The sequence below is a fragment of the Podarcis erhardii genome (genome assembly GCF_964252035.2).
Source record: "Podarcis erhardii genome assembly, chromosome: 14".
NCBI lineage: Eukaryota > Metazoa > Chordata > Lepidosauria > Squamata > Lacertidae > Podarcis > Podarcis erhardii.
The window spans coordinates 53,649,299-53,662,400 of record NC_138503.1 but is presented as its reverse complement, the minus strand read 5'-3'; positions in this window follow the sequence as shown (position 1 = coordinate 53,662,400).

Here is a 13,102-nt window from a genome sequence, read left to right as displayed (position 1 = left end):
AGATGTTTTCATTTCACAAGCACAGTAAGAGCTGTTTGACAGTGGAATTTGCTGCCAAGGAGTGTGGTGGAGTCTCCTTCTTTGGAGGTCTTTAAGCAGAGGCTTGACAACCATATGTCAGGAGTGCTCTGATGGTGTTTCCTGCTTGGCAGGGGGTTGGACTCGATGGCCCTTGTGGTCTCTTCCAACTCTATGATTCTATGATTCTGTGACAAGACGGACCACTGGCCTGATCTAGCAAGCTGTTCTTATGTTCTTATCATGCAAACTTGCCATAGTCCCTGATTAAGATAGCTACAGCCTCTCCCATGTTCCTCAGCCTCCTAGAAAATGATGGCAACGGCGGCTGCCTAGAGCTCCTGTTCATGTGCAAAGTGCCATGGCTCAATGGCAGAGCATCTTCAGGACACGGTGGTTGTCTCAGATTCAGTTCTCAGGATCTCCAGGTAGGGCTAGGAGCAGGGGTCAGCAAACTTTTTCAGCAGGGGGCCGGTCCACTGTCCTTCAGACCTTGTGGGGGACCAGACTATATTTTGGAAAGGGAAAAAAATGAATGAATTCCTATGCCCCACAAATAACCCAGAGATACATTTTAAATAAAAGCACACATTCTACTCGTGTAAAAACACCAGGCAGGCCCCACAAATACTGTAACCCAGAGATGCATTTTAAATAAAAGGACACATTCTACTCATATAAAAACACACTGATTCCCGGACCGTTCGCAGGCTAGATTTAGAAGGCGATTGGGCCGGATCCAGCCCTGCGCCTTAGTTTGCCTACCCATGGCTAGGAGAGAGGCTTGCTTGAAACCCTGCAGTGCCATTGCTGCCTGTCAGGGTAAGTGAGGTTCCTTCAAGCTGGTCCCCTTCAGATCCCCCCCCCTTAATTTTTAAAAACTATTTTATTACACAGAACCATACAGATGTTTGAGGGATACAGAAACGAACCACGGCTTGCCGGCTTGCCATCGAATGGCCCGCAGCTTAAGAAAGAAACTGACGCAGAGCAGAGGAAGGGTTATTGCAGAGATCTAAAAGCAATCTTGCAAATAAAAAGATTTCGATCCCATGGAAGCACGACGGAGACGTCAATAATAATTCCTAGAATACTATTGACTCCAGATAAAATCATACTTTGCAGGAACCTGCCAGCCACGAGTCTGTCTTTTGTCCTAAACCACGAGTGACCACCATGTAGCTGCTAGACCCTAGGTTTCGATTTACCCCTGGAAATTTGTGAAGAACGGGTGAGTTTTTTTAAAAAGAAATTGCAGTAAATAAGACCTTCTGAAACCAAGTATCAAGGGGAAAGGCTGTGTTAGTCCTCCATCCCTGGGTAGGGACAAGCAAATATATTATAAGGGGTTCACATGTAACATCAGCATTATTGTTGGTGAAGATGCTTTTGACTACAACGCCCATCACCCTGGACCATTGGCCGGGCTGGCTGGGGCTGATGGGATTTGGAGTCTGGCAACATCTGGAGACACCAGGCTGGTTGCAGAGATGGCAAGAATGACTGGGGAAATGAGATACCAGGAGGATCAAAACTTCAACAAAGAATGGGAGAAATCTATTTTATATATATTGACAAACTGGAACGTGTCCAGAGGAGGGCAACCAAAATGGTCCAAGGCCTGGAAACGATGCCTTATGAGGAACGGCTAAGGGAGCTGGGCATGTTTAGCCTGGAGAAGAGGAGGTTAAGGGGTGATATGATAGCCATGTTCAAATATATAAAAGGATGTCACATAGAGGAGGGAGAAAGGTTGTTTTCTGCTGCTCCAGAGAAGCGGACACGGAGCAATGGTTCCAAACTACAAGAAAGAAGATTCCACCTAAACATTAGGAAGAACTTCCTGACAGTGAGAGCTGTTTGACAGTGGAATTTGCTGCCCAGGAGTGTGGTGGAGTCTCCTTCTTTGGAGGTCTTTAAGCAGAGGCTTGACAACCATATGTCAGGAGTGCTCTGATGGTGTTTCCTGCTTGGCAGGGGGTTGGACTCGATGGCCCTTGTGGTCTCTTCCAACTCTATGATTCTATATATTTGACTGACCCCTGTAAACACTTGAACTCTTGGAGAGGTTTTCAATAACTCCTGTAATGTTACAGAGACTATGGATAGGATGGAGGACTGGAAAAATTAGGAGGATTTATAAGACACAGTTGAAAAGGTTAGCCAAAGAACCTGGGGGGGGGGGGGGAGGGGGAAGTCTAAAGATTTGGGGGGAGGGAAATGGGTAATGTTTATTATTTGTGATTTTGTGTGTGAATGAATTTGTAAAACTGAATAAAAATCTTTATTTAAAAAATGGGGGGAAAGAGAGACACGAGGCTGGCGAGGCCCAGCTTCCTACAATCTGCATAAGGTCCTCTGGTGCTCTTTCTGACCCATGGGGCAAGAGGGTCTCCTTCTCAACCACCCTCCCGGAATAGCATTTCCCTCCCTTCCCTGGTCTCTGGAGTCTGGAGAGGGATGCTTGTACAGGGAGATATTGGGGAAGTGGTCCAGAGTTCTCCCACACGACCTGCTTTGCAGGCTTTGTTTCTCTTTTTCGACTCCTGTTCATACTGCAGACCTCACATATACGTTTGTGGGCAGTAAGTGCCGGATTTACGTATCAGCTAAACAAGCTATAGCTTAGGGCCCCACTCTCTTGCGGGCCCCCAAAAAATGTAAAGGAAAAAAGCAACTGGATGTACATTTCCAAAATATAAGATAGAAAACAAATTAAATAAAACCTACCTACAGCAACAGTGTTTTGCGTTGTGTAGGCTCCTTTGATGTAAGTCACGGCCCCCGCCTGCTAGCCTGCTCCCTCAAATATCACTGGTTTGCTCCTTTCTATATATAGGGTGCCTACATTCTGCATGGACTGGTTGCATGGCAATGTGTGCAAATGGTTTGAGATACCTATGAGGTCCATAAATGACTAATAATAATAATTTATTATTTATACCCCGCCCATCTGGCTGGGTTTCCCCAGCCACTCTGGGCGGCTTCCAACAAAAGACTAAAATACAATAACCTATTAAACATTAAAAGCTTCCCTGAACAGGGCTGCCTTCAGATGTCTTCTAAAAGTTTGGTAGTTATTTTTTTTTTTGACATCTGGTGGGAGGGTATTCCACAGGGCAGGCACCACTACCAAGAAGGCCCTCTGCCAGGTTCCCTGTAATCACTTCTCGCAATGAGGGAACCACCAGAAGGCCCTCAGAGCTGGACCTCAGTGTCCGGGCTGAACAATGGGGGTGGAGATGCTCCTTCAGGAATAGCATATATTCAACACAAAAACCAGCGACAATTTGTTGTTGGCAAAGGACAGCTGGTCATAGAAAGGGCCCCATTACCTTCAGGAGCTTAGGGCCTCATCAAACCTAAATCCGGCCGTGTGTGTGTGTGTGTGTGTGTGTGTGTGTGTGTGTGTGTTATCTGCCCCCCCCCAAGATATAGGTACATCTGCTTTGCTTTTCATTTGTGCTCTTCTAGTGGACAAAGATGGTTCATGAGATGGTGAATCAACAGCTTTTGCAATCGAATCAGCGTGCTTGAGGGCCGCCTTTCCCAACCTGGTGCCCGTGAGTCCTTTTGGGGGGCTTTGATGGTGCCCCTTGCCTTGGGGGCACCATTGGCTGCTCTGGCTCCTTGGCCAAATAGATATCCTTGGCTGACCCTGTCCCAACAAGAGGCATATCTTCCTTTTGGGAGGCTCTGCAATAATCCAAGGCGAGGAGGCCCATCTCACCTGCTCAGGGCTTTAGGGCAACTTTGGGATCGTAAAGAGTTGCTCCCCCTTTGAAGTGGTTTTAATTGCCGCGGCCCGTAAATTATTTTTGATGGCTCCTGCATTATTTAAACAACAACAACCCTCTGCTGTTTTAGTGTTTTATGGTTGCTATAGCCCTACCTAATGCTGCTGGCATTGCTTTTGAAACAGCTATGTATTGTCCTCGTCGTTTGCTGTGTGTGGGTCTCTTGGAGGGAGGGAAGGGCAGGGATGGAATGAAGGAATGAAGGAATGAATGAATGAATGAATGAAGGTGGAGGACTCTCTTTAACTTTTTAAGCAGAGCCTGGATGGCCATCTGTCATGGATGCTTTAGCCGAAATTCCTGCATTGGATGTCCTCTCCAACTCTCCAATTCTATGATTTTATGACCTCGGAAACCAGTCGCTGCCTCTCAGCGTAACCGACCTCGCAGGGTTGTTGTGGGGTGGGGGGTGGAATGAGGAGGGGGAGAACCAGGAGCCCCTGCTTGATCTCCTTGGAGGAAAAGGTGAGATAAAAACGCAATCAATTAATAACTTGGCCTTCTCTTCTGCTAAGGCTGGGCTGGAGCACGTGGCCCTCAAATCCATTGGAGGCAGTTGGAGGATGGATGGCGGCTAATGGATTGAGGTTGAATCCTGACAAGTCAGAAGTACTCTTTTTAGGGGACAGGGGGCGGGTGTGTGGGGGGGACTCCCTGGTCCTGAATGGGGTAACTGTGCCCCTGAAGGACCAGGGGCACAGCCTGGGAGTCATTCTGGACTCAAAGCTGTCCATGGAGGCACAGGTCAATTCTGTATCCCAGGCAGCTCCACCTGGTACGCAGGTGAGACCCTACCTGCCCGTGGACTGTCTCACCAGAGTGGTGCATGCTCTAGTTATCTCCCGCTTGGACTACTGCCATGCGCTCTATGTGGGGCTACCTTTGAAGGTGACCTGGAAGCTACAACTAATCCAGAATGTGGCAGCTACATGGGTGACTGGGAGTGGCCGCTGGGACCACATAACACCAGTCCTGAGAGATCTGCATTGGCTCCCAGCATGTTTCCGAGCACAATTCAAAGTGTTGGTGCTGACCTTCAAAGCCCTAAATGCCCTTGGCCCAGTAGACCTGAAGGAGCGTCTCCATCCCCATTGTTCTGCCCGGACACTGAGGTCCAGCTCCAAGGGCCTTCTGGCAGTTCCCTCATTGCGAGATGTGAGGTTATAGGGAACCCAGCAGAGGGCCTTCTCGGTAGTGGCGCCTGCCCTGTGGAACGCCCTCCCACCAGATGTCAAAGAAATAAACAACTACCTGACGTTTAGAAGACATCTGCCCTGTTCAGGGAAGTTTTTAATGTTTGACATTTTAATGTATTTTTAATCTTTGTTGGAAGCTGCCCAGAGTGGCTGGGGAAAAACAGCCAGATGGGTGGGGTACAAATAATAATATTAATAAAAAATTCTCTCTGGCCCCTGGAACATGAGAACGGACCCCGTTTGTGGGCTGCTCCCCCCAGGGAGGTTCGCTTGGCACCTTCATTGCACACCTTTAGGCACCAGGCATAAACTCTCCTCTTCAACCAATGGTTAATTAATTAATTTAATTAAATTTCTATACTGCCCTATACCTAAAGGTCTCAGGGCGGTTCACATAAAATATCAAATACTGTACATAAAATCAAAACAAAACCAGCTCACCAATAAGCCCACCAAAATCCTGCACCAAGGAAAAATGAATTCTGCAGTGTGCACCGCATGTATCTACCGATAAACCCCTGTATATTGGGGTAGGGGGACTTTCTGATCCATGGGCCAGATTCCAACCTTGCAGGAAAAATTCAAATCCCTGACAGGCCAAGTTGGGCCCACAGCCTTTGCAGGGCTGATTGACATCCAACGCCCTTTTAAAATGTGTTGGGGATGGTGGAGCGGGGAATTATTGTTCTTTTTCATTATGTATTTTGTGCTTTTATATTGTGCTTTTATGTTGGGAACTGCCTTGAGACTTGCAGACATAGGCTGGTATACAATTTTTATGAATTATTATTATTATTGATAATAATCATCTCTCCTCAGCACTCCCCGGGCCTCATCTCAGGTGCTTTTACCTAGCTGCAAAATGTCCTTTGATCTGTAATGATGCCCAGATGGAGGATATGAATGCCAGTGTGTTTAGCAACCTTTGACTTTTGCAGCATTGAGCATCACCTGCTCTTTCCAGGTAACCTTTTCCTCTAGGGACCTTTTGCCTCTAGCCCCGCCCACCACCGACACACCACACCTGCAAGGTAGTCCAAAAGGGCTTGCCACCCTCATGCCAAGAAAGCTTCCCCGCCCTTGTGCAAAGGACTAGCAACTTGACTTTTATTAAACTGCAAATTGCACCACCCTTTCCTCAGTGCCGGAAAGGAAGACCTGCCCCGAGGTTTTTTTGGCAATGTGCAAAACGTGGGCATTCTGCCGATTAATTCATTTGGTTAAGAGGCATGACGGTTCATCACCCATCTCTTCCTTGGGTTAGTTGACAGCCGCCATCCTTTCACCTGTTTCCACCTTCCTCCCGGCCACCTGCAGGGTGCAGATAACGCTCACCTGCCTGCGAGGAGCGATGGGGCCGCTCCTGCCTCCGAAGGACAAGAGATGGCGAAGATGATGAAGATGAGTTTTGATTGGGCCCCAAAGCCTTAATGCTGGTTTTTTTGACATCGATCTGATAGCAGGAGATTAACTCCACTGCTAGACAAGATGAAAGATGTCAGGCTGTGAGGGAAAGATCAGTTATTGATTTGAACTCTATGATGCTGAGAGATGGAGGATGCCAAGATATTCTCTCTCTCTCTCTCTCTCTCTCAACATAAGAAGAGCCTTTTGGACCAGGCCATAGCTGTCAACTTTCCCTTTTTCTTGCGAGGAATCCTATTCGGAATAAGGGAATTTCCCTTTAAAAAAAAGGGAAATGTTGACAGCTATGGACCAGGCCAGTGGCCCATCTTGTCCAGCATTCTGTTCTCACAGTGGCCAACCAGGTGCCCCCTGGGAAACCCGCAAGCATGTTCTGGGTGCGAGAGCCCTCTTTCCTGTGGTTTCCAGCAACTGGAATTCAGAACCACTGCTGCCTCCAACTGTGGCCGGTAGCCAGTGACAACCCTCTGCTCCAGGAAATTGCCTTATCCTCTTTTAAAGCCGCCCAGAATTCTGGCAGCTAAATTTTGCAGCAGGTGACGTTTCTGCTTGCAGGCAGTGCCTAGGGCAGGGGTCAGCAAACTTTTTCAGTAGTCCACTGTCCCTCAGACCTTGTGGGGGGCCGGACTATATTTTTTTTTGGGGGGGGAGGAATGAACAAATTCCTATGCCCCACAAATAACCCAGAGATGCATTTTAAATAAAAGGACACATTCTACTCATGTCAGTGGCGTAGCGTGGGGGGTGCAGAGGGGGCCAGCCGCACCGGGCGCAACATCTGGGCGTTAGGGTTAGGGATAGGGTTAGGGGGCGCAAATCCAGGGTTAGGGGGCGCAAATTACTTGCCTTGCCCCGGGTGCTGACAACCCGCGCTACACCACTGACTCATGTAAAAACACGCTGATTCCCGAACTGTCCACGGGCCGGATTTAGAAGGCGATTGGGCCGGATCCAGCCCCCAGGCCTTAGTTTGCCTACCCATGGCCTAGGGGGTTGCATTTATTTCATAAAATTTGCACACCGCTTGGCTGTAAACAACAACAACAACAACCCATCAGAGCGGTTTACAAAAAGATGAAAAAATAAAACAAAAAAAGACCACAATACTTTAAAAGTTAAAATACTAAAACAGATTAAAACAACCTTTCTCCAACTGGGGTCCCCAGATGTGGTTGGACTAAAATTGCCATCATCCCTGGCCACTGGTCCTGCTAGCTGGAGATGATGGGAATTACAGTCCAACCACATCTGGGGAACCAGGTTTGAGAAAGGCTGGATGAAAGATACCTCCACTTTCTACACATCTGGACAGGTATGTCTAAGCAAGGATGTTTTCAGCAGGCTGGGAAAAGGGTGCAGCGAAAGTGCTTGCTTGATATCAAGAGGCAGGGAGTTCCAAAGTGCCACGGTATAAGTGATCGGGTTATTACAAATGCGGAAGGGGGATTATGTGGCACCTGTAGAAGTGCCAGTCCTGCTGATCAAAAACCATCTGTCCTACCTGCACCCCAGGGTGCCCTGTCCTTATCTGTTTGGAAGGACCTTTTGTTTGAAGAGCTATCTGGTGGTAACTGTGCCCCTGAAGGACCAGGGGCACAGCCTGGGAGTCATTTTGGACTCATAGCTGTCCATAGAGGCACAGGTCAGTTCTGTGTCCAGGGCAGATGTCTCTCAGCTCCATCTGGTACGCAGGATGAGACCCTACCTGCCTGCAGACTGTCTCGCCAGAGTGGTGCATGCTCTGTTTATCTCCCACTTGGACTATTTCCATGTGCTCTATGTGGGGCTACCTTTGAAGGCGACCTGGAAACCACAACTAATCCAGAATGCGGCAGCTAGACTGGGGACTGGGAGTGGCCGCCGATACCATATAACACTGGTCCTGAAAGATCTGCATTGGCTCCCAGTACATTTCTGAGCACAATTCAAAGTGTTGGTGCTGACCTTGAAAGCCCTAAACGGCCTTGGCCCAGTAGACCTGAAGAAGGGTCTCCACCCCCATCGTTCTGCCTGGACACTGAGGTCCAGCTCTGAGGGTCTTCTGGCAGTTCCCTCCCTGCGAGAAGAGAAATTGCAGGGAACCAGGCAGATGGCCTTCTCGGTGGTAGCGCCCGCCCTTTGGAACGCCCTCCCAGCTGATGTCAAGGAAATAAGCAACTATCTTACTTTTAAAAGACATCTGAAGGCAGCCCTGTTTAGGGAAGTTTTTCATGTTTAATGCTGTATTGTGTTTTTAATATTTGGTTGGGAGCCACCCAGAGTGGCTGGGGAAACATAGCCAGATGGGCGGGGTATAAATAATAAATTATTGTTATTATTATTGTAAGAAAAAGAAGCAGAGAAAGGGTGAGCAGAAACCGTCTCATCCATCCTCAGCTCAGCACCTGGACAGCATCTGAGCAGGCACAGAGCACACCTTCCCCAGTGTACTGTGTTTCCAATTGTTCCTAAATTGCACCAATACTTAAGTACAGGTAAAGGGACCCCTGACCATTAGGTCCAGTCGTGGCCGACTCTGGGGTTGCGGCGCTTATCTCTCTTTATTGGCTGAGGGAGCCGGCGTACAGCTTCCGGGTCATGTGGCCAGCAGGACTAAGCCGCTTCAGGCGAACCAGAGCAGCGCACGGAAACGCTGTTTACCTTCCCGCCACAGCGGTACCTATTTATCTACTTGCACTTTGACATGCTTTCAAACTGCTAGGTTGGCAGGAGCTGGGACCGAGCAACGGGAGCTCACAGCATCATGGGGATTCGAACCACCGACCTTCTGATCAGCAAGTCCTAGGCTCTGTGGTTTAACCAACAGCGCCACCCACATCCTGCACCAATACTTATGAATTAGCAAATTGCATAAACCTGCAATGTTATGCAAATCTCTCCTCCTGCTGCACTTCCTCTTCCTTGCGATGTGTCTCTGTGGCTCCCCAAGCAGCCCATCACTTGCTCTACCAGCAAACAGAAGCCAAGTTTTTATTTTAAGGTTTTATTATTCCCTTCCCCCAAAGTTGCTATCCTCTTCCCCGCTCCAAATCCTGGGTGCTGTTTTCCTTTCGACGGCTCAGATGTCCTTTTTAATGAGCAAGAAAGTGTCGACAGGAAATTATTTTCCTTGGGGTTTCGCCAGCTTGATACTGGGGTATCAGCCTGACACCCCCTAGACAAAAGTCATATTAAAAATTGGGAATCGTAAGATAGGGTCTGTTCTTCAGGATTATTAAATAGCTTTAAGGGCAGGGGGGGAATAATAATGCGAAGGATAAAATGAGTTAATGGTGGCACGTGCTAATTTGTGAAATATTTAGCTCAGCGTGGGAGGGTGTTTGCTGGAACGCAGACTGAGTGTGCAGGATCCAGCCAAGATTAAGCGTTGGGCAGCCTCCCTCCCGTTCCACACACTCAGATTTCAGCAGGAGGGTTCAGTTTCAGGGTCCGGTTTTAGCAGAGTTTTGATGGGGTCAAACATCATATTCTGGGTACACTAAAGTGTGGGATGTTGCCTTGCTGGGGGGAAAGAACCCACCTAACTAATAAGCTAAGAGTCCTTACGAGGGGCCAAAGAAGAAAGGGTGATTTGGGACCAGTTTGGTCTGAATTTATTTCATTTGCAGGCAAGGAGAAACAACTTCCCTCAGCCTACAAACGAATATGGCTGATGCACGGACTTGGGGCGTTTGAATGCTGTATTTACTTTCCCTTGGCACAATAGCGCTTGTGTTTTGTTACCACGTCTTGTTTAACCGTTATGCCTATGCTATGAATAGTTCCAGCCTCCACCTACCAGGCATTCACATATCTGAGGTTTATTTACTTTGGTTTTATTTCATGCCCACTTTTGTTCAGCAGCGATCTATAATTGTATGTGGACTGCGTATATCGCCACCAGATCCTGTTTGATAACACTGCGTAGAACATTCTTCCTGAAAATGAACAAACATTATGTGAAAAATGAAAACATGCTCTTTGTACTGTTGATGGCATTCCTCGCCACCCCAATCACTGAGCGGCAAGAGAATCCAGGGGTTCTGGAATGTATTCAGGGTTTGGTTTCCTTGGAAGGGACGTGGGTGGCACTGCGGTCTAAACCACTGAGCCTCTTGGGCTTGCCGATCAGAAGGTCGGCGGTTCGAATCCACGCAAAAGAATGAGCTCCCTTTGCTCTGTCCCAGCTCCTGCCTACCTAGCAGTTTGAAAGCACACCAGTGCAAGTAGATAAATAGGCACCACTGTGGCGGGAAGGTAAACAGCGTTTCCATGCATTCTGGCTTCTGTCACGGTGTTCCGTTGCGCCAGAAGCGGTTTAGTCCTGCTGGCCACATGACCCGGAAAGCTGTCTGTGGACAAACGCCAGCTCCCTCGGCCTGAAAGCGAGATGAGCGCCGCAACCCCATTGTCGCCTTTGAGTGGACATAACCATCCAGGGGTCCTTTACCTTTTTTACCTTCCTTGGAATCACGTTCGAAAGCACTTACCTAGCAGCTAGGTGAGAGGAGGAAGGAAAGGCCCATCCCTTAGCCTTGAGGGTCCCATCGTTCAATTGCAGCTCTTGCAACCTAGATCATTCTTTGGGGTTGCTGGTGAGGACACTCACATGGCCAGTTAAGGTCCTACAAAGAAACTTCTTCGACTTGTTCAGCAATAGGCTCTTCTATTAGATTCTAATCTTCACTGGGTACAGGACCCGAGGGAATGGCTCCTATGGGCAAGGCCCTTCCTCTTCCATCCATCATCTTCATAAACCCAAGATAGGCAACTTCACAAAACATAAATATAAATGCAATTTACATAAAGAAAACAAGAATTGGGGGTCACAGATAGATAAGATAAGAAGGCACAATAATAATACAATAATGATTTATTATTTATACCCCACCCATCTGGCTGGGTTTCCCCAGCCACTCTGGGTGGCTTCCAGCAGAATATTAAAATACAATAGTCTATTAAACATTGAAAGCTTCCCTAAACAGGGCTGCCTTCAGATGTCTTCTAAAAGTCTGGTAGTTGTTTTTCTCTTTGACATCTGGTGGGAGGGCATTCCACAGGGCGGGTGCCACTACCAAGAAGGCCCTCTGCCTGGTTCCCTGTAACTTGGCTTCTCACAGGGAGGGAACCGCCAGAAGGCCCTCGGAGCTGGACCTCAGTATCCGGGCAGAATGATGGGGGTGGAGACGCTTGTTCAGGTCTACTGGACTGAGGCCATTTAGGGCTTTCAAGGTGTAGCACCAACACTTTGAATTGTGCTCGGAAACGTACTGGGAGCCAGTGTAGGTCTTTCAGGACCAGTGTTATGTGGTCTCTGCAGCTGCTCCCAATCACCAGTCTAGCTGGCACATTCTGGATTAGTTGTAGTTTCTGGGTCACCTTCAAAGGTAGCCCCACGTAGAGTCTAAGTATGTCTCTGGTTGGAAGGGACCCCCTGAGGGTCATCTAGTCCAACCCCCTTGCAAGACAGACATCTCAGCTAAAGCATCCATGACAGATGGACACCCAACCTCTGCTTTAAAACCTCCAAGGAGGGAGAGTCTACAATCACTTGAGGGGGTCCGTTCCACGGTTGAACAGCTCTTATCTTCAAGGATAACAATAACAATAACAATAAGAGTTTTTTATTTACGTATGACTGGGTTGCCCCAGCCACTCTTATTTACTTATTATTCATTGAATTTATATACCCCCCTATTCTCGGGGGTCTCAGGGCAGTTCACAGAATAAAATCAAAGGTATAAAACCACAAAATGCATAATAAAAATAAAAACAACAACCCATTAATAGCCCCCCTCCTAATGTTGAGCTGGAATCCCCTTCCTTGTCATTTGAATGAAGTCTTCTCTTCCAGACCTGCAGAAAACAAGCCTGCTCCATCTTCCACGTGACGCCCCTTCCTATGTTGACACTTCATATTCCGTGATGTTGTAATATTGTGATACTGATAGGCAGAATTGACGCGGAACTCCTCCGGCACAGGCAGCCCTGTGATATCGTTCCTTGGACACACATTTAGCAAAAGCTAAGCGACTTGTGGGCTGTGCCAAGTTGACTTTTGCAAGAAGAATCCCTTCCATTTATCCCCCAGCCCGTCTCCACCCCAGCCGTGAAGCCACAGACCTGCCTCTCAAAGGCTGCTGTGTTTAGCCTTGGAAACACAACATGCCCGGGCCTGCCGGGTTTAACACAGAAGAAGAAAACTCTGTGAGCTGAGAAGATTCATCTGCCTCCCCTCCCCTCCCTCAATGGCGAATTCATGCAATTTTTGCCTTGTGGCGCTGGCTCCCTCTTTTGGCATTGCAACCATGCGCTTCAGCCCCCATGCGCCGCATCAAATGCTATTTTGAACCTGCCACTCACTCTGCAAAGAGAAGGAGAAGGAGAAGGAGAAGGAGAAGGAGAAGGAGAAGGAGAAGGAGAAGGAGAAGGAGAAGGAGAAGGAGAAGAAGAAGAAGAAGAAGAAGAAGAAGAAGAAGGGGTTGTGGGGAGAGGGATGGCTGCCAGCTGAGCTGGCTTTAAGAGAGTTGCACAGATCCATGGAGGAGAGGGCTACCTTGGCTACTCGCCAGGGCAGCTATGCTTTGCCCTCCACAAATGAAGGCAGTGATGCTTCTGCCTCGCCAAAGTGGTGCATGCTCTGGTTATCTCCCGCTTGGACTACTGCAATGCACTCTACGTGGGGCT